Consider the following 21,212-nt stretch of genomic DNA (forward strand, 5'->3'; position numbering starts at 1 on the left):
AGCCCAGAATAAAATTTAAAATATTAACTGATGCCAAGGAAAGAGGTGGATTTGCCCTGCCAGACCTTAAACTTTATTATGAATCAGCAGCATTCTGCTGGTTGAAAGAATGGCTGCTTCTTGAGAACACAGACATTTTGGATTTGGAAGGTTTTAACAATGTTTTTGGGTGGCATGCATATTTGTGGTACTACAAGGTCAAAGCACATAAAGCATTTAAAAACCATATTGTCAGGAAAGCATAGTTTAATGTCTGGACAAGATATAAGGACCTACTTGAAAATAAAACCCCAAGGTGGTTGTCACCGATGGAAGCGAAGGCTCAGAAAAAGCTCAATATGGAGGCTAAATGGCCGAAATATTGGGAAATTTTGGAGCAAGAAGGAGACAAATTGAAATTGCAGAGTTTTGAGAAATTAAAAGATAAAGTGTGAGACTGGCTTCACTATTATCAAATAAGGGAGGCTTACAATTTGGACAAAAAAATTGGCTTCCAGGTGGAAAAATCAAAATTGGAAACAGAACTGTTAGACCCCAAAACTAAAATACTTTCAAGAATGTATAATTTGCTGTTGAAATGGAATACTCAGGATGAAACGGTTAAATCTGCTATGATTAAATGGGCACAAGATGTTGGACATAACATTATGTTTGCTGACTGGGAACAGTTGTGGACCACAGGTATGAAATTTACGGCATGTAATGCCCTAAGAGAGAATATTATGAAAATGATATATAGGTGGTACATGACACCAGTCAAGCTTGCAAAAATCTATCATTTGCCCGATAATAAATGTTGGAAATGTAAAGAAAATGAAGGTACATTCTTTCACCTTTGGTGGACGTGCCCAAAGATTAAGGCTTTCTGGGAGATGATCTATAATGAAATGAAAAAGGTATTTAAATATACCTTCCTGAAGAAACCAGAGGCCTTTCTCCTGGGCATAGTCGACCAATTGGTGCCAAAGAAGGATAGAACTTTCTTTATGTATGCTACAACAGCAGCAAGAATACTTATTGCAAAGTATTGGAAGACACAAGATTTACGCACCCTGGAAGAGTGGCAGATGAAGGTGATGGACTATATGGAACTGGCGGAAATGACTGGCAGAATCCGAGACCAGGGAGAAGAGTCGGTGGAAGAAGATTGGAAGAAATTTAAAGACTATCTGCAGAAATATTGTAAAATTAATGAATGTTAAAATGATGTTGGATTGAAATTAAGTGGCATTAGCAACAAGGCTAATAAGAATATGTAAAAATGGACTGATAGTGGATGAAAATATACAGTTATAATATGTGTAAAGGGAATTGGGGTTGCTCGTGCGTAAGGGGGCTGCTGCTCTAGGCAACGTTGTCTGGCTAAACCTTTCCCTGGCTGGACAGCCCTTTCTCCGTGGCTGTGTCAGTCACTGGCAGAATCCGTCAGTGGGTGTTTCCTGAACTTCTTCCAACATAAAAGCTGCTTGACGCCAAGTCTCCGCCTAGCCTCCCTGCGTGGAAGTCTTCTGCGCAGAGTGGGCGTGGCCAGCGGAGGTCCTGGGCTCTCCCCGCTGGCCTCTGTGGAAGAGTCTTGGAGCCATGTCTCCGAAGTCCTTCCCTGCTCCCCTTTCTTCCTGGTGTCACGCCGATTTCCTTCCCCAAAGGAAGTGTTCTCTCTCTCCCTGCTGGTCCCTTCTCCTGCATCGTTGGGGAGCCTTACCTCCACTCTTGGCTCCGATGGCAGTTCCCTGACATCCACCTCCCCCCCAGGACCCCCCCTCACCTCTGTCCCGTTCCTTTGGCCTAAATTCCTCCCTTTCCTCTGACGGTGATGCGGGGAATCCCCGGAAGGAGCTATCCCCATCCTCTGAAGATTCAAACATTGCTCTCCATCTGCTGCTATCTCTTCGCACAGGGTAATCTTCCCAGTCCGATTCCTCTCCCTCGGATACCTCTTCTCCCTCCTCTTCGGAGGCCGGAAACCCCATAAAATCTTCTTCCTCATCTGTGGTGCCAAATTGCTCCTCCCAGAACCTCGCTGTTGGTTTGGGCTTCCTTGGGAACCTGCTGTGAAACTCCCTCCTGAGATACTCATCCCTAATGGTTTCCGCAGGAGCCCACGTGTTTTCCGACTCGGGTTCCCCCTCCCAAGCCACCAAATACTCCACCTGTCCCCCTCGCCATCTTGAATCGAGTATTTCCGTGGCTTGACTACTAAGTTCCCTCTCCTCTACATGTGGTTGTGTGGGGACCTCTCTCTCTCACCCTGGAAATTCCAGTCCCTCCCTATATGGTGAGAGTAAAGACCTATGGAACACCGGGTGTAGTTTCATGCTGGTCGGCAACTTGAGCCTAAAGGCCACTGGATTAACCTGCTGTGTCACCTCGAAAGGTCCCAGCCGCCTTGGCCGCAACTTCTTGCAACCTCCCTTGAACGGTAACCCTTGGGTTGACAACCACACCCGGTCCCCAACCTGTATGGTTTCCCCTTCCCTGCGGTGCTTGTCTGCCTGCCTCTTGTACACTTCCTTGGCCCGTTCCAAGTTCATCTTAAGTTGTTGGTGTAAGGCCTCCATTTCTTCCACAAACTGCTCCACTGCCGGTACACTCCACCTCTCCTCCCCTTCCCCTGGGAAGGCCCTGGGGTGACACCCATAATTGGCCATGAACGGGCTCATTCCCGTGGACACATGTTCCGCGTTATTGTACACAAATTCAGCCAGCGCTAGTTTCTCCACCCAATCGTTCTGCCTCTCGCTGACATAGCAGCGTAGGTATTGTTGGAGTATACTGTTCGCTCTTTCCGCTTGCCCGTTGGTCTCCGGGTGTCTGGCCGTCGAGAAGCTCACCTCAACTTGCAGCAAGCTCATGAGCTTCCTCCAGAACCTGGAAGTAAATTGCTTCCCTCGCTCGGACAAAACCCTCAAGGGGTCACCATGCAGCCTGAAGATGTGATCCACAAACAGCCTGGCAGTTTCCTCTGCCGTCACCGCATGTGAGCAAGCGATAAAATGGCACATTTTTGTTAACAGATCAACAACCACCATGACGGCTGTTTTGCCCCTTGACTTGGGCAAATCGGTCATAAAATCTATGGATACTACCTCCCATGGTCATCCCGGTGTGGGTAAGGGTTCCAGTAACCCTGCGGGCGCCGCCCTCTCCCCCTTCGCTCTCTGGCAGCAGTCGCACCCTCGTACGTACTCCCGTACATCTTCCCTCACTCTTTTTTTTTAAAAAAAATAATTTTTATTAACTGGCCAATCACATCAAATTAAATCACATCACATAGATTCCAAATTACAAAGCCAAATTTTTAAATTTTGTTGGGGGAACCCATACTTCAAGATCCAAAGGGGGATTCAGATCATCTTCTTATTACTGCGTTAATGTCCAAATCAGTCCCAATCAGTCCAAACAAAATTCATAATTCTATTCAGTCTTATCTTGGTTTCCACATCATATCTTGTTCATATAATTTCTATTTTTCCTTTACGATCTCTTCTGTTAGTCTCCTTAAGCTGATAAGCAAAATAATAATCCTGTGTGGATTTCCCGTTCCTCCACTAAGTCCAGATGGTTTCCATATATCTCCTTCGTAGATAACATCGCTCTTTCCATCATAAATTTGGCATTTTTCGCTCTTGAGTCCCACCGAGACGTATGTAAACAACTCTATTTCTCTCTTTCTCCTCCCAGACCCAAGAGCTCCAACAATGCCTCCCAAAATGGCGACGGCATTTTTAACTGCGTCATTCCAAAACTCTTAGCTTTCCAGCTTCGTCTTGAAACATTGCTTTGGTTCGAAGGTTTATCTCCACACAGCCTTAAATCCACAGCTTAAGTCCTTAGTTCCTGACTCATTTGGGGAGGGGATTCTTGTTAAATCACATAATGAAAGGCAGGTTTTTTTTTCCCCTCCCCCCTCAAGTCATACCGTATCTTGACGTATCTTCTCATATTTTATTCTTGTCTTGTTATCAGAGATCTCTTCTGTCAGCAGTTTTTACTCCCCTTTTTCCTTGAAGCATGTGCAATTTATCTCGTCCAAATTGTTTCTTTTGAAGATGCTTGCAACTAGCAGCGCGAATCAGGGACGGCGTTCAGGAGTGCCGAAATCCCACAGGAGGGCTTTGTGCCTAGTGCCCCCACCCCCACAAATTCGGGGGTGGTATAGGGCACAGCAGGCAAGGACCGTCCCCCCCACCATCCTGGGGGGGTTAAGAGGCTAATTACCCCCATCATAGCCTCCAAATTACCTCGTGTGGGTCGGAGAGATGTTATTGTCAGCCATCTTCCGATGCGCCACCTAGTGGCCCCCCCATCTTCCCTCACTCTTGGCCACCAGAACTGCCTGGTGACAAGCAACATGGTTTTGTGTTGACCGAAATGCCCCGCCGTCGGGTTATCATGGAGTTGTTTGAGTACCCTTCTCCTCAAGTCATCCCCTGGTACGTACAGTGCTCCCCTGTAATACAGTACCCCTTCTTTCTCCTCAAAACCCCCATGGTTTTCCCCCGTGCCCCTGAGTTCCCTGATTTTGGTTTGGGCGAACTCATCGTCCCTCGTCAGTCCGGTTAGTTCTCGTCTCCCTACTAATACTCCCCCACACACCCATCGGTCCTCGGGGATCACATGTCGGGCTTCTGGTGGCCCTTCTCCTTCCATGTACTCCGGCTTCCGGGAGAGGGCGTCTGCTCTGACGTTTTCCTCTCCCGGCACGTACCAAATCTCGAAGAAAAACTTGGAAAACTCCTGAGCCCATCGCACCTGTCGCTGGTTGAGTACTCGTGCAGTCCTCCAGTATTCCAGGTTCTTATGGTCCGTGCACACCTGGATCTTGTGCTGCGCCCCTATTAACAAATGTCTCCAGCGTCGAAAGGCTTCATAAATTGCAAGCAGTTCCCTGTCATACACCGTGTAGTTTTGCTCCGACTTGCTCAGCTTCCTCGAGAAGAACGCGCACGGCTTCCAGCTGGACTGGTCTCCAGGCTGGAGCAGCACCGCCCCTACAGCTCGGTCTGACGCGTCTGTCTCCAGCCTCATTGGCTTCTGCAGATCCACGTGCAAGAGCTGCTCTTCCGAAGTGAACGCCCTCTTTAGCCTTTCAAAAGATTGCTGTGCCTCTTCTGTCCAGACGAACTTCTTTTTGCTACTGAGACAATTTGTGATGGGTGCGGTTAAGTGGGCGAAGTTCTTGATGAACTTCCGATAGAAGTTCCCAAACCCCAGGAACCTCTGCACATCCTTCCGGGTCTTGGGGGTCTTCCATTCCAGCACCGCCTGCACCTTGCCTGGGTCCATAGCTAGGCCCTTGTCCGACAACCTGTATCCCAGGAACTCGACTTCTCAGGCGTGGAATTGGCACTTCTCCAGTTTGACCCACAACTGGTGTTCCTGTAGCCTCTTTAGCACTTCCCGGACGTCTCTGACATGCTGCTCCTCGTTGTCCGAATAGATTAACACGTCATCTAAAAAGGCCACGCAATTCTTGTACAGCAGGGGCCCCAACACGTGGTGCATGAATGCTTGAAAACAGGCAGAGCCCGATTGTAATCCAAATGGCATGACTAAGTACTCAAAAGCCCCCAGGGGGGTGAACATGGTGGTTTCCCATTCATCCCCCTCCCTCATCCTAATCAAATTGTACGCTCCCCTAAGGTCCAGCTTGGTAAAAAATTTCCCCTTCCTCACCCTGGTTAAAATATCGTCAATCCTGGGCATTGGGAAGGTCACGGGTTCCGATACAAGGTTCAATGCCCTGAAATCTACGACCAATCTGGGCTGTTTAGTGTCTTTTTTGTCCACAAAGAACACCGGACTGCCTCCCACCGCCCTTGATTCTCTTATGAAACCTCTTTTCAGGTTCTTGTCAATAAACTCCCGCAACTCTCGCATCTCTCTGTCTGACATGGCGTACAGTTTACCCACTGGTAGCTGAGCTCCTGGGAGTAGGTTGATTTGACAGTCGAAGGGCCTATGGGGGGGTAGTTTATCCGCTTCCTTCTCGCTGAAGACATCCTGCAGGTCAGCGTATTGTGACGGTACCTTCCCCTTTTCCCCCACCGCCATCCCTGCCACCCTGGCTACGGCCATCCTCGGGGCTCCCCCCCCCCGTGACAGTGTTCCAAGCAGTGAGCTGACCCAAAAGCAACTGTCCGCTGGTGCCATGCCACTACTGGATCATGTAGTGCCAGCCAGCTCATTCCCAGTATGATTGGTGGTCCTGCCAGTGTTGCTACGTGAAAGGCAATGGTTTCTGTGTGTCTGGAGACCCTCATTCTCATGGGGGGAGTCTGGTGCGTCACTTCCCCTCCCAGGAGTTCTCTGCCATCAATGGTCGTTACTTGTAAGGGCCACTATAGAGGCAGGAGGTGTAGCTGGTGCTCCAGCGCGAAATCCTTGCTGAAAAAATTGCAGGAACTGCCTGAATCCAGCAGTGCCTTAACCTTGATTGGGTGCCCATTAGGGAGTTCTAGCACCACCTCTATGGCTATGGCTGCTTGGGGGGGGGGGTCTGGCTTGGGCACTTTTACTGGTTGCTGGCCTGGCTGCTGTGCCCGCTCATCGGCAGCCAAGCATTGGCTTTTCCCGGCTCCTTCTCTCCCCCTTCCTCACAGCCAGCAGCCCCCACCATTCCTTGCCATGCCTTCCTTTGAGGGCAGACCCTGGCAAAATGTCCTGGCTGTTGGCAGAGGAAACACTTCTTGACTGTTTTCCCCTCCTTTCCCTCCTTCTTTCGAACTTCGCTGGAGTTTGAAACCCCGCGCATGCGCGCTCCCCCAATCTCCATTGGTTCCACTGGCTGGGAAGATTGCTCCGGTATTTCAGGAATGCGGTTGTCATGCCAACGCTCTCCTCTCCCCTCCCGCTTCTCTAGAGCGCGCGCTTCTTGGCGTATTCCTATCGCAAGCACAGCCTTAGTCAGCTGATCCATCGATTGAGGGTGGGGCGCGCGGGAAAGTTCGTCCTTCACTGAGGGGGATAAGCCTTCCTCAAAAAGCATTTGCACTGGTTCCGAGGCCAGTTCCCAACCAAGTCTATGGATAATCATCGCAAAACACGACCAGTACTCTCTAACTGACTGGCCCCCTTGCTTGCACGCCATCAGTTCCCTGCGAGTCACACTCTGCTCCACTTGACTTGAGAACATGGCATCCATGGCGCCAAAAAATTTCCTAAGGTCCTTTAGGGCATCATTCTATGTTGCCATTAATGGCCGGATCCATTCCCTGGCAGCGTCCTGAAGATGCCCTATCACATAAGCGACCCTCTCCCCATCGTCAGCAAAGTCATCATACTGCAGTTCCAGCGCGTACTGTACCTCCGTCCTGAATGCATTGTAATCTCTTGGGTTTTCCCCAAACTTGTGCACCAGTCCCGGTACCTTCCTTGCGATGGGGGTGGGCTTACCCTGGGCATCCTGAGTCCTCCTTTCATCTAGCCGCGCCTCTAACAGAGCCACCTGCTGTTCCAAATCTCGGTTTCTCTTCTCCAGATTTGGCGCTGCCGTTGCTCCCTCTCCGGCGCCTGCTCCTCCGGTTTGACTCATGATGCTGCCTGTCCTGTCGTTGTGCACAAGCAACGTCAAAGACTGACGGATTGCTGTAAAGGGAATTGGGGTTGCTCGTGCGTAAGGGGGCTGCTGCTCTAGGCAACGTTGTCTGGCTAAACCTTTCCCTGGCTGGACAGCCCTTTCTCCATGGCTGTGTCAGTCACTGGCAGAATCCGTCAGTGGGTGTTTCCTGAACTTCTTCCAACATAAAAGCTGCTTGACGCCAAGTCTCCGCCTAGCCTCCCTGCGTGGAAGTCTTCTGTGCAGAGTGGGCGTGGCCAGCGGAGGTCCTGGGCTCTCCCCGCTGGCCTCTGTGGAAGAGTCTTGGAGCCATGTCTCCGAAGTCCTTCCCTGCTCCCCTTTCTTCCTGGTGTCACGCCGATTTCCTTCCCCAAAGGAAGTGTTCTCTCTCTCCCTGCTGGTCCCTTCTCCTGCATCGTTGGGGAGCCTTACCTCCACTCTTGGCTCCGATGGCAGTTCCCTGACAATATGTTAAGATATAGAGTTAAGATAAATGAAAGAGGGTAAGGATTTGCTGAACTGACTATGTGAACGGGAATACAAAAAAGGGAGGTGTGAGGAGGTCAAGGAAACAAGCAAACGAGCTTAAAGGTATGAAAAAAATGGATTTGTTTTTAACTTTTTCTACTTATTTCTTTTTTCTATTTTGTATTTTCTTTTTTTCTTTATGTATTTTTGTATTTTTTGTATTTTTTCTTTTTTTTCTTGTCTTCTTTTTATTCTGTTAATTTTTGCTTTTTGTAAAATCATAATAAACATCTTATAAAAAAAAATTAAATGAAAAAATGCTCAGTTTTTCTGGACTGCAAAACCTGCAAGGAGTCTAAAAGTAAGCAGGGGTCCTATCCTGAAAGTACTAGAATTAGCAAGAGGCCATTTGCTTTAGTACATTCAGACCTTTGTGGGCCATTTGCAGAGTCTGAAGGAGGAGCTATAAAGGAAAAAAGCTGAGTTTTGTAGCCTGCCTGCAGGAATAACACCCACCAGAGTTTGTGTTTATTGTTTAGTAATAAAGTCTTCGTTTTAGTTTGGGTTTTTACACCTATGTCTCCTGGAATCACTCTGTCCTCTGCCACCGGCTGGAAATCCCCCTCCAACACTCCTGTCTTCCACTGCCTCCCTTAGTTTGGTCAAACTCATGCTGGTAGCTTCGAGAACACGGTCCAACCATCTTGTCCTCTGTCGTCCCCTTCTCCTTGTGCCCTCCATCTTTCCCAACATCAGGGTCTTTTCCAGGGAGTCTTCTCTTCTCATGAGGTGGCCAAAGTATTGGAGCCTCAGCTTCAGGATCTGTCCTTCCAGTGAGCACTCAGGGCTGATGTCCTTCAGAAAGGATAGGTTTGATCTTCTTGCAGTCCATGGGACTCTCAAGAGTCTCCTCCAGCACCATAATTCAAAAGCATCAATTCTTCGGCAATCAGACTTCTTTATGGTCCACCTCTCACTTCCATACATCACTACTGGGAAAACCATGGCTTTAACTATACGGACCTTTGTTGGTAAGGTGATGTCTCTGCTTTTTAAGATGCTGTCTAGGTTTGTCATTGCTTTTCTCCCAAGAAGCAGGCGTCCTTTAATTTTGTGACTGCTGTCACCATCTGCAGTGATCATGGAGCCCAAGAAAGTAAAATCTCTCACTGCCTCCATTTCTTCCCCTTCTATTTGCCAGGAGGTGATGGGCCCAGTGGCCATGATCTTCGTTTTTTTGATGTTGAGCGTAAAACCATATTTTGCGCTCTCCTCTTTCACCGTCTTTAAAAGGTTCTTTAATTCCTCCTCACTTTCTGCCATCAAGGTTGTATCATCTGCATATCTGAGGATGTTGATATTTCTTCCAGCAATCTTAATTCTGGCTAGGGATTCATCCAGCCCAGCCTTTCGCATGATGAATTCTGCATATAAGTTAAATAAGCAGGGAGACAATATACAGCCTTGTCATACTCCTTTCCCAATTTTGAACCAATCAGTTGTTCCATATCCAGTTCTAACTGTAGCTTCTTCTCCCACATAGAGATTTCTCAGGAGACAGATGAGGTGATCAGGCACTTCCATTTCTTTAAGAACTTGCCATAGTTTGCTGTGGTCAACGCAGTCAAAGGCTTTTGCATAGTCAATGAAGCAGAAGTAGATGTCTTTCTGGAACTCTCTAGCTTTCTCCATAATCCAGCACATGTTTGCAATTTGGTCTCTGGTTCCTCTGCCCCTTCGAAATCCAACTTGCACTTCTGGGAATTCTCAGTCCACATACTGCTTGAGCCTTCCTTGTAGAATTTTAAGCATAACCTTGCTAGCGTGTGAAATGAGTGCAATTGTGCAGTAGTTGGAGCATTTTTTGGCACTGCCCTTCTTTGGGATTGGGATGTATACTGATCTTCTCCAATCCTCTGGCCACTGCTGAGTTTTCCAAACTTGCTGGCATATTGAGTGTAGCACCTTAACAGCATCATCTTTTAAAATTTTAAATAGTTCAGCTGGAATACCATCACTTCCACTGGCCTTGTTATTTGCAGTGCTTTCTAAGGCCCATTTGACTTCACTCTCCAGGATGTCTGGCTCAAGGTCAGCAACCACACTACCTGGGGTGTACGAGACATCCATATCTTTCTGGTATAATTCCTCTGTGTATTCTTGCCACCTCTTCTTGATGTATTCTGCTTCTGTTAGGTCCTTACCACTTTTGTCCTTTGTTGTGGTAATCTTTGTACGAAATGTTCCTTTCATATCTCCAATTTTCTTGAACAGATCTCTGGTTCTTCCCATTCTGTTGTTTTCCTCTATTTCTTTGCATTGCTCGTTTAAGAAGGCCTTCTTGTCTCTCCTTGCTATTTTTTGGAAATCTGCATTCAATTTCCTGTATCTTTCACTATCTCCCTCGCATTTTGCTTGCCTTCTCTCCCCCGCTATTTGTAAGGCCTCGTTGGACAGCCACTTTGCTTTCTTGCATTTCCTTTTCATTGGGATGGTTTTCATTGATGCCTCCTGGATAATGTTGCGAGCCTCCATCCATAGTTCTTCAGGCACTCTGTCCACCAAATCTAAATCCTTAAACCTGTTCCTCACTTCCACTGTGCATTCATAAGGGATTTGATTTAGATTGTATCTTACCGGCCCAGCGGTTTTTCCTACTTTCTTCAGTTTAAGCTTGAATTTTGCTATAAGAAGCTGATGATCTGAGCCACAGTCCGCTCCAGGTCTTGTTTTTGCTGACTGTATAGAGCTTCTCCATCTTTGGCTGCAGAGAATATAATCAATCTGATTTTGATGCTGCCCATCTGGTGATGTCCATGTGTAGAATCGTCTCTTGTGTTTTTGGAAAAGTGTGTTTGTGATTACCAGCTTGTTCTCTTGAGAGAACTCTATAAGCCTTTGCTCAGCTTTGTTTTGATCTCCAAGGCCAAACTTGCCAGTTGTTCCTTTTATCTCTTGACTCCCTACTTTAGCATTCCAATCCCCTATAATGAGAAGAACATCCTTCTTTGGTGTCATTTCTAGAAGGTGTTGTAAGTCTTCATAGAATTGGTCAATTTCAGTTTCTTCAGCACCAGTAGTTGGTGCATAAACTTGGATTACTGCTATGTTAAAAGGTCTGCCTTGGATTCATATTGAGATCATTCTATCATTTTTGAGATTGCATCCCAGTACAGCTTTCGCCGATCTAGGCATATTGACCCCCCAAAAAATTAATTTGCTTTGTTTGGGTGTACTTCACTTCGCTTTGTGTTTTTAGGGTGAATATGCATGCACACCGAAAAAACACGGAACACAGTGAAATAAGCCTAAAATAAGCTTATTTGTCTTCTTTCTATGCATATTAAGCCAAAAATCACGTTTTGCTTTGTTTTGGCTTACTTCACTTTTTTTGGAGTTTTTATGGTGAATATGCATGCACACCCAAAAAATGAGCATTGAGCTAAAAAACATGTGTTTTGCTTTCTTTGGGCTTATTTCACTTCGTTTTGCATTTTTAGAGTGAATATGCAATCACACCGAAAAAACATGAAACAAAGTGAAATAATCCCAAACAGAGCTTATTCGTCTTCTTTCTATACATTTTCACCACCAAAACACATGCTATTCTTTTTTTCTGTATATTTCACTTCCTTTTGTGTTTTTTGTGTGAATATGTATGCACGCCCAAAAAAAACACGCAACGCAGTGAAATAAACCTGAAATAAGCTTATTCGTTTTCTTTCTATGCATATTGACACAAAAAACACGTGTTTTGCTTTGTTTGGGCTTTCTTTACTTCGTTTTGCATTTTTAGGGTGAATATGCATGCATACCCCAAAATCACGAAACGAAGTAAAATAAGCCCAATGATTTTTCAGCTTCTTTCTAGGTATATTGACCCAAAGAACAATTAATTTGCTTTGTTTGGATGTACTTCACTTCGTTTTGCGTTTTTAGGGTGAATATGCTTGCATACCGAAAAAACACGCAACGCAGTGAAATAAGCTTATTTGTCTTCTTTCTATGCATATTAAGCAAAAAATCACATGTTTTGCTTTGTTTTGGCTTATTTCACGTTGTTTTTCATTTTTATGGTGAATATGCATGCACTCCCAAAAAGCACGAAACGAAGTGAAATGAGCCCAAACAAATCGTATTTGTCTTCTTTCTATGCATATTAAGCCAAAAAACACGTGTTTTGCTTTGTTTGGGCTTCCTTTACTTCGTTTTGCGTTTTGTGAGTGAATATGCATGCACACCCAAAAAGCACAAAACAAAGTGAAATAAGCCCAAACAATGCTATTTCAGCTTCTTTCTAGGCATATTGACGCAAACAACAATTAATTTGCTTTGTTTGGGCATACTTCACTTTGTTTTGTGTTAGGGAACTGCCATCAGCTCAGAGGCGGAAGGTGGAAGGGCTGTTGGGTTACATGGTGCCGCCAAAGATCGTGAGAAGCAGCTCGTCCTCCGGGGAGGAGCGAAGCCACGCCTCCAGTGGGGAAGGGATGCAGGGCTCGGAAGATGCAAGGGAGAGCCGCAACACCGAACCTGAGCAAAGCGGGGGGGAAGCAGGTCCCCCTTTGCCCCTGCCCTCTCTGCGCAGAAGGCTTAGGTGCAGAGAGGGGAGGTGTAGGATGGGGGTCAAAAAACTGCTCTGCTGGGGAAAGTTTAAGGTCCGCCCACTCCCCGATTCTGTTAGCGACTGAGCAGACATGGAATTGACTCGATCTGCATTGTGAACATTTTGGACAGATAATAAAGCCTTGAAAAGACCATTGGGGAGTCTTGCTTGATTGCTCTCATGCAACCGTGCCGGCATACATAACAGCAATCTGGGAGTCTCTGAAGTTGTTCGAGGGTAGCTGCGAGAAGGCAGCACGTTGAGCAAGACAGGGGCAGCTGCTGAGACAGAGCAGAAAAAGGCAATGCGAGCCTTAATGGAAAGGAACCGAGTCCTGGAGGCTCATGTCACAACGCTGTCAGCCCGATTGGAGGAACAAGACGGCCAGGTCAGAGCCACTCCAATTGGGAGGAGGGTCCCAGGGTTGGTGAATAAGTTTGGGGGAAAGCCTCAGGAATACAACGCTTTTAGAACGGAGATACAATATGCGTTGGAATTGCAAGAAGGGGAGTTTGCTAACGACCGTGAAAAGGTTGCTTTCGTAATTGGACACCTTGAGGGATGTGCAAGGGAATGGGTGAGGCCCCTCATAAGCAGCGGGAAACGATGCCCTAAAGGACCTGACCAAGATTTATCAGGTGATGGACGCTATGTTCTCCCGTGAAGTGGAGGGAAGTGTGACACGAAAGGAGTTGCTGAGTTTCCGGCAGGGAACTTTGACTGTCCAGAGTTACTGGTCGCGGTTTGCAATGCTAGTGCACAAGTTAAGCTGGGACCTGGACTCTGAACACCTGCAAGCTCTGTTTGAGGTAGACTTGAATCCAGAGGTGAAAGATGAATTATCCAGGGGTCCTCGCCCACGTTCCATGGATGAGTTAACTAAAGTGGTGTTAGCCATTGGGGTTTGACAGGAGACGCGCACGCAGGAAAGGCAGGAAGCCAGAGGGGAGCGTTTCCATGGCAGCCGCATTCCTGAGATACCAACTGGAGCTTCCCACAGACTGGTGCCAGCGGAGCTGATGGAAATCGATGGGGCCAGCGCGCAGGAGTTTTCAAATGCCGATGATCTCAGGAAGAAAGAGGGGAGGGACTGGGAGGCAGCCCAAAAGTGTTTCATCTGTCAGCGGCCTGGACATTTCACAAAGGCCTGTCCCCAAAGAAAAGCCTGGCCATTCATGGTTGGGGCAGCAGGCAAAGAGGAGGAGGGAGAGAAGGCACAGGAACAGGGAAACGAAAGAGCCTGGCAGACCAACAAGGGCAGCAGCCAGGCGGGCGACCAGTAAAAGAGCCCCAACCAGACCCTCCCAAGGCAGGTATAACCATGCAAGCGATTCTGGAGCTCCCTAATGGGCACCCAATAGAGACCCAAGCTTTGCTGGATTCTGGGGCGTCCTGTAATTTTTTCAGCAGAGACTTAGCTTTAGCACACCAACTACACCTGTTGCCACTAGATTTCCCCTTGCAAGTGACCACCATTGATGGGAGAGAGCTACGGGGGGGGGGGAGTGATGCACCAGACACCCCCGATGAGGATGAGGGTTTCCAGACACGTGGAAACAATTGCCTTTCATGTGGCCACACTGGCGGGACCCCCCCCCATCATACTGGGAATGAGTTGGTTGTCACTCCATGACCCAGTGGTGTCGTGGCATCAACAATCCCTCACCTTTGGGTCGGCTCACTGCTTGGAACACTGTTTGGGGGGAAAGGAACTATGAGTGACTATGGCCAGGGTTGCTGGGGTGACGCTGGAGGAGAGGGGACACGTTCCACAACAATATGAGTATTTGAAGGAGGTGTTCAGTGAGAGAGAGGCTGACAAGCTGCCCCCCCACAGGCACTATGATTGCCAAATCAACCTGGTCCCAGGGGCCAGGCTGCCGGTGGGTAAGCTGTATTTGATGTCCGACCAAGAGATACAAGAGTTGAAGCAGTTTATTGACAAGAATTTAAAGAGGGGTTTCATAAGGGAATCCAAGGCAGTGGGGGGTCGTCCCGTGCTCTTTGTGGACAAGCGAGGGACAAACCAACACCGTCTCATTGTAGACTATAGGGTTGTAAATTCCATGACAGAACCCATAGCCTTCCCCATGCCCAGAATTGATGATGTTTTGGCATGAGTGAGGCAGGGGAATTTTTTTTACCAAGCTGGACCTCAGGGGACCTACAACCTGATTAGGGTGCGAGAAGGAGACAAATGGAAGACGACCATGTTCACCCCCCTTAGGGCATTTAAATATCTTGTCATGCCGTTTGGATTGTAATCGGGATCTGCCTGCTTTCAAGCCTTTATGCACCATGTGTTGGGCCCCCTGCTGTACAAGAATTGCATGGCCTTTTTGGATGACGTTTTAATCTTCTCGGAGAATGAAGCACAACACGTGAAAGACGTCAGGCAGGTGCTGGAGAGATTGAAGAAGCATCAGTTGTGGGTCAAGCTGGAGAAATGCCAATTCCATGCTCGGGAGGTTGAGTTCCTGGGGTACCGACTGTCGGACAAGGGGTTGGCCATGGACCCGGAGAAGGTGAAAGCAGTGCTGGACTGGAAGAGCCCCAAGACAAAGAAGGATGTGCAGCAGTTCCTGGGGTTCAGCAACTTCTACAAGAACTTTATTAAGGACTTTGCGCACCTAACCGCACCAATAACTGATTGTCTCAGTGGCAAGAAGAAGTTTGCGTGGACCAGGGAAGCACAGCAGGCCTTTGAAAGTCTGACAAAGGCCTTTGCATCAGAGGAGCAGCTGCTGCACGTGGATCCTGGGAAGCCTTTGAGGGTGGAGACAGATGCTTCCAACTGAGCCATTGGAGCAGTGCTGTTGCAGCAAGGCCCGGGGGAGGACTGGAGGCCTTGTGCCTTTTTCTCCCGGAAGCTGAGCAAATCAGAACAAAATTACACTATTTATGACAAAGAGTTGCTAGCCATATACACGGCTTTTAGGCAGTGGAGACACTTTTTGATAGGGGCGCAGCACCATAACCAGGTCCGAACGGACCACAAGAACCTGGAATACTGGTGGACAGCATGCGTGCTCAACCAGAGACAAGTCAGATGGTCGGAGGCCTTCTCACAATATAACTTTAAGATACAGTACGTCCTGGCGGGGGGGGGGGAGGGGAGAAATGAGAGCTGACGCACTTTCCAGGAAGCTGGAGTACATGGAAGGGGAAGGACCGCCTGTGGCCAGACAAATGTTCCAAGAGGACAGATGGTCATGTGGACAGATGGTCATGTGGGGGAGCACTGACAGGGGAGGAGGAATGGGTTGGCCTCACCAGAGACGATGAGTTTGCTCAGACTAAAATTAGGGAACTTAGAGATGGAAAGGGGGGAAATGGGGGTTTCGAGGAGAAAGGAGGGCTCTTGTACTACAAAGGGGCACTATATGTACCGGGAGAGCCACTGAGGGTCAAGATCCTAAGACAGCTCCATGACAACCCCACAGCTGGGTATTTTGGGCAACATAAGACCATGTTACTAGTCACCAGGCAGTTCTGGTGGCCCAAGGTAAGGGAGGGTGTACGGGAATATGTCCGAGGGTGTGACAGGTGTCAGAGGGCCAAAGGGCCAAGAGCAGCACCTGCGGGATTACTGGAACCCTTACTGACACGAGGGAGGCCCTGGGAGGTGGTGTCCATAGATTTTATGACAGTTCTGCCCAGGTCAAGAGGTAAGACGGCGGTGATGGTGGTGGTCAATCAGCTGACCAAAATGTGTCATTTCGTGGCATGCTCCCATGTGGTGACAGCCGAGGAGACTGCCAAGCTGTTCGTGGACCACGTTTTTCGACTGCACAGGGTCCCATCGAGGGTGGTCTCCGATCACGGAAGACAGTTCACCTCACGGTTCTGGCGTAAACTCATGAGCTTATTACAGGTAGAGGTGAGCTTCTCGACGGCAAGACACCCGGAAACCAACGGGCAGGCCGAGAGAGCGAACGCCATATTGCAGCAGTACTTACGCTGCTACGTCAGTCAGAGGCAGAATGATTGGGTGTAGAAATTAGTGCTGGCTGAGTTTGCATACAATAGTGCTGAACATGTGTCCACAGGGATGAGTCCCTTTATGGCCAACTACGGGTGTCACCCCAGGGATTTTCCAGGACGGGGGGAGTCTTGAATAGGTTTATTGCTTTATTGTTCAGCGTCCAGCACGCTTCCCCCTGCGAGCCTCTGCAGGTCGTAAAGCAATTAGCATATGTGCTGCCGAAGCGAGCACGGTCGTAAAGCAATTAGCAATTAGCAAAGTTGCACAGCGGTCGTGTGACGAAAGAGCAGTAAATCAGTCCCAAACGTTTCTTCTGTCCTAAAGTCTCTTTATTGAAACAAAATAACGTATTTACAAACTCCAACTTCCATCTGAGTTAAGCTGCATCTTCTCTCTCTGCTTGCAGCGTCGTAACAGACTGCTTTCGATTTCCACTCACCTCACAGCATTTCAAGCTGCTTTCGTCACGTCCTGGCTTACTTCCCTTGTAAGCCCCACCTCTCAGGCTCGAGGCATAGAAGGTTAACCCTTCACTACACCCAACACCCCCTCTTGTCTCGCGCCTGAGGGGAGAATCGACCCTTGGTCGTCCCAAACCCAGACCTTCGCAAAACTCTCCATTTCTTTGGAAGGAGAGTGGCTTTGTGAACCCATCAGCTAGGTTCTTGGCAGAGGGACAGTACTTCAGCGCAACTAATCCCTCCTGAACACTCTGGCACACATTCTGGAAGCGAATGTCTAGGTGTTTAGTTCTGGCCTTGAACTGACCTGTCTCTGCCAAACGCAGGCATGGTTGATTGTCCTCGAAAACACGTATCAGTAGACAATCCACTCCGCAGAGTTCCTGCACCAAGCAAGCATAGAACTCTACTTCTCTGCATACCTCTGAAAGAGCACTGAACTCAGCCTCAGTGGATGAGAGCACTATAAGACTTTGATTCTTGGACCTCCATCCAACTACTGAGTTTCCAAACTTCACCACTAGGCCAGACACAGACTTGCGATCCTCAAGATCAGCCCAGTCCGAGTCCACAAAACAAGTCAGTTTGACTTCTCCTTGTGCTGGCAACCTAAGACAAAAGTCTTTGGTTTTCTGCAAATACCTCAGAACTCTCTTGATGCCATTCCAGGCTTGCACACTAGGGTTTGAAGCTTCCCTGCTGAGCAGATTGACAGCAAACGCTATATCAGGTCTGCTCCACTGGGACAAGTACAGCAAACTCCCTAGGGCTGACTGAAACACTTCAGCATTTTCGAACACAGCGCCTTCTACTTGCTGGCTGTCCTTCACAAAACTAGTCTCCATAGGACTTCTCACTCCTGCACAATCACTCATCCTGAACTTCTGAAGCAGTTGCTCAATTTTGCCTCTCTGGCTGAGCAAGAAGCTTCCATCCTGTGCTCGGTCAACACTGACACCTAGATAAGTTTTGACAGCACCAAGCTGCTTAAGCTTGAACCGTTTACCTAGCTCTCTGGCAAACTTCTCTGCCTGTTCACCTGTCTCTGAGAAGTATAACAAATCATCAACCCAAATCTGCAAATACTCTTGTGTTGCACCTGGTCCTCTCAAATAAAGGCAACTATCAGCAACACTTCTTCTGAAACCTAGCTCTTCTAAGGCTTCATTCAGGCACATGTTCCAGTTTCTGGCAGATTGACGTAATCCATAGATGGATTTGTGCAATCTCCACACAACACCCTGCCTCAAGTTCTCAAACCCCGGAGGAGGAATCATGTACAGCTCCTCCTGGAGATCTGAGTTTAGGTAAGCAACATCCACATCAAAGTGGTTTACCTTCCAGCCTCTCTGTGCTGCACAAGCTAAAAGCGTTCTCAAAGTCTCCGCTCGTGACGTTGGCGAATACACCTCCGTGAAGTGTATTCCCTTTCTCTGAGTGAATCCTCGAGCAACTAATCTTGCTTTGTACTATGGCTCTCCAGTGTCAGTGGGTTTCAAGCGGTAAACCCACCTGCAACTCACAGCCTGCTTTCCCGGTGGCAACACCTAGATCTTTCATGGACTTCATCTCTTTGTCCATTGCCCTGTGCCACTTACCTGCTTCTTCCTCAGGTAAACTCTGAATATCCTCAAAGGATTCAGGTTCACATCTGGCTGAACCTACCCAGACGCCTGAAGCGTCGTACCGATCAGGAGGCCTCTTCGTCCTCGCTGATCTCCTCAGTGTGAATCCTGGTGACCCTACTGCTTCACTGGGTCCAGCTAAATCATCCTCAACTTCAGTGTCTTCCCCCTCTGACCTGCTGCGCCTCTTGGGCCTTACAGCTGGTCCAGCAGGTGAGGAAGGCTCACTCTTGGGCTCAGACTTGACACTTGCCTGAGGAGGTGTTCTAGGTTCCCCCCTCTGAGGGATCCTGAGCTGTCCCTGCCTTGGACTCTGTCCCTGTGGTGGACCCTGTTGCTCTGGACCGTGGTCCCCAGCAACACGTTCCTCTTCCTCCTCAACGTCTGAGTCATAGAACGGCTGTGGAATCACGTCTGGATTAGCGTGCAGTTGCTTCCAACCAGCTTGCTCACAGAATTCAGCACTATTGCTGATAACCAACCTTGACTGGTTTCCACTTGGGTACGCAAACCGCCAGGCCTTTGAGCCAGGCTCATACCCTACAAAGATCATTCTTTTAGATCTTGGCTCACCTTTCTTGCGTAGAGCCTTTGGAATAAGCACCCAGGCCTCACAACCAAACACACGAAGGTAGTGTACCTTAGGCTTCTTTCCATGCAGCAAAAAATAAGGTGTATTTCCTACACTAGAGTTGTACACTCTATTCTGCGTATGAACCACAAATCTCCAGGCCTCAGACCAATATTTCTGGGGTAGCCCTGCGTCCCACAGGATCGCAGACACAGCTTCCTCCACCGTCCTTTTCTTTCTCTCTGCCAGCCCATTCTGTTGCGGAGAGTAAGGAGCGGACAGTCTGTGGCTAATTCCCTTCTCCCTGAAGAAATCCTGTAAAGCAGAACCAGTGAACTCAGCACCTCTGTCACTTTGAAAGCCATGCACTTTGGTGGAAAAGGTTACCTCAACTGCGGTGATCCAATCCCTGATCATTTTAGCTGCCTCCCCTTTCGTTTTCAGAGCAAAGGTCCAAGCAGACCTCGAAAAATCATCAACCAGAAGCAGAGAATACTTTGATCCCCCCAGTGACTCAACTGGCATGGGTCCACACAAATCTGCATGAATTAATTCAAAGGGTTGTGTGGTCTGTCTCTCTGACTTTGGATAGGAGCATGTCACAATTTTCGCCTGTTTACATGCATTGCAATCTAAAAATTTGTCACAAGTATTAAATTTGCACCCTTGTGTCAGTTCTGGTGCTTTCTTAAGATACCCCCAATTCAGATGGGCGAAGCATCTGTGCCAAATATGCGAACAACCATGGTGGGGCGCTACATTCACACATTGCCCCTTCGCATCTTCGGTGTCATCCTCTTCTGTTGACAAAGGCACATTTACAACAAACAAATTGCCTTTAGACCGCACTGTGTACACGTGTTTCCCATCCTTGGAAAATTCACATTTGGTACCTGCAAAAGACACATGATAACCATCAGCGAGTAAATCATGCACACTTAACAAACAGTTAGTTAAACCGGGCACTGCATAAGCTTTGACTTCATGCTTAAGAAAGGGACAGAAGAAAAATCCTGTCTCTGTTAGTCTTCTTCTACTTCCATCCGCGATCGTCACAAACCTATCAGTTTTTGCTGTCCTGCAATTTCTTAAAAGCGTGTTTGTGGCTCCAGAGTCGATGACGACAGTAAGAAAGTCTTGTTGTTGACATTCCTGGGTCGCCAGGACAACAATCTCCTCACTACCCCCCTCCTTGGGGCCTCTGCAGATGTCCTCTCTGGTTGTCACGGCAACAGACTCCCCCCAGCAGGGAGACTTGCCCACGGCCTTCACAGCTTCCGTAGATGTAACCCTCTCAGTTGCCTTGGAGACTGGACTTGTCTCAGCATTCTCACGCAGCTCCGAAGCTCTTTTCTTTGTTTGCTCCAGGTGGCCGACCTTGAAGCCTTTAGCTGAATTCAGCTTTGCACGACTTGACTCCAGCTCACGTTGTAAACAACTCTTGGCAGCTTTGGGAGAAAGAGGCATCTCCGAGCTTTCACTGCTCACTGCCCCCCCACTTCCAGGACGTTTGCCTGCACCCCCTCTGATGGGTATGGGGCTCCCAACTCTTGGCCTCTCTCCTGGCTCCTCACACAGACACGTTGCAGCATCCATACAGCTCCCAGGCTCAGCAAAAGCACCAGCAGCATTGCCTGCAACAGCAACAGCAACAGTCCCTTTGCCCCCCTGTGGGGGCTCCCAGCTCCTCCCAGCTGTGCATTGGCTCTCAAGAATGTGGCCGGCGCCATCTTGCCTCTCTTTCCTTGGGGCAGCCACGTCTCGGCCCTTGCTTCGCACCCCAGCTTTGCAAGCCTCTCGGAGTGATTGCCAAGCGGCCTCTGGCCTTCTTGCACCCAGGACAACTGGCACTAGATGAGCATCCACATTTTCTGCCAAAAAAGCAAGCACACGCTTCTCCAAGTCACTTTGCACTGCAGCCTTCTTAGCCTCTGTTTT

At 48.4% G+C, this 21,212-nt stretch overlaps 1 protein-coding gene across 1 annotated transcript in view; it reads right to left on the minus strand.

The window, feature by feature from the left end:
* Window positions 1–8,896: 8,896 nt before the first annotated feature.
* Window positions 8,897–21,212, minus strand: part of LOC310753895 (uncharacterized protein) — a 112,767-nt gene continuing 100,451 nt past the window's right edge. The window contains exon 2 of the mRNA XM_083595241.1: window positions 8,897–8,983. The gene's annotated coding sequence lies outside the window, so the exon portion shown is untranslated. The remainder of the gene's footprint in view (window positions 8,984–21,212) is intronic.

The sequence above is a fragment of the Podarcis filfolensis genome (assembly GCF_964270895.1).
Source record: "Podarcis filfolensis genome assembly, chromosome: W".
Classification (NCBI taxonomy): domain Eukaryota; kingdom Metazoa; phylum Chordata; class Lepidosauria; order Squamata; family Lacertidae; genus Podarcis; species Podarcis filfolensis.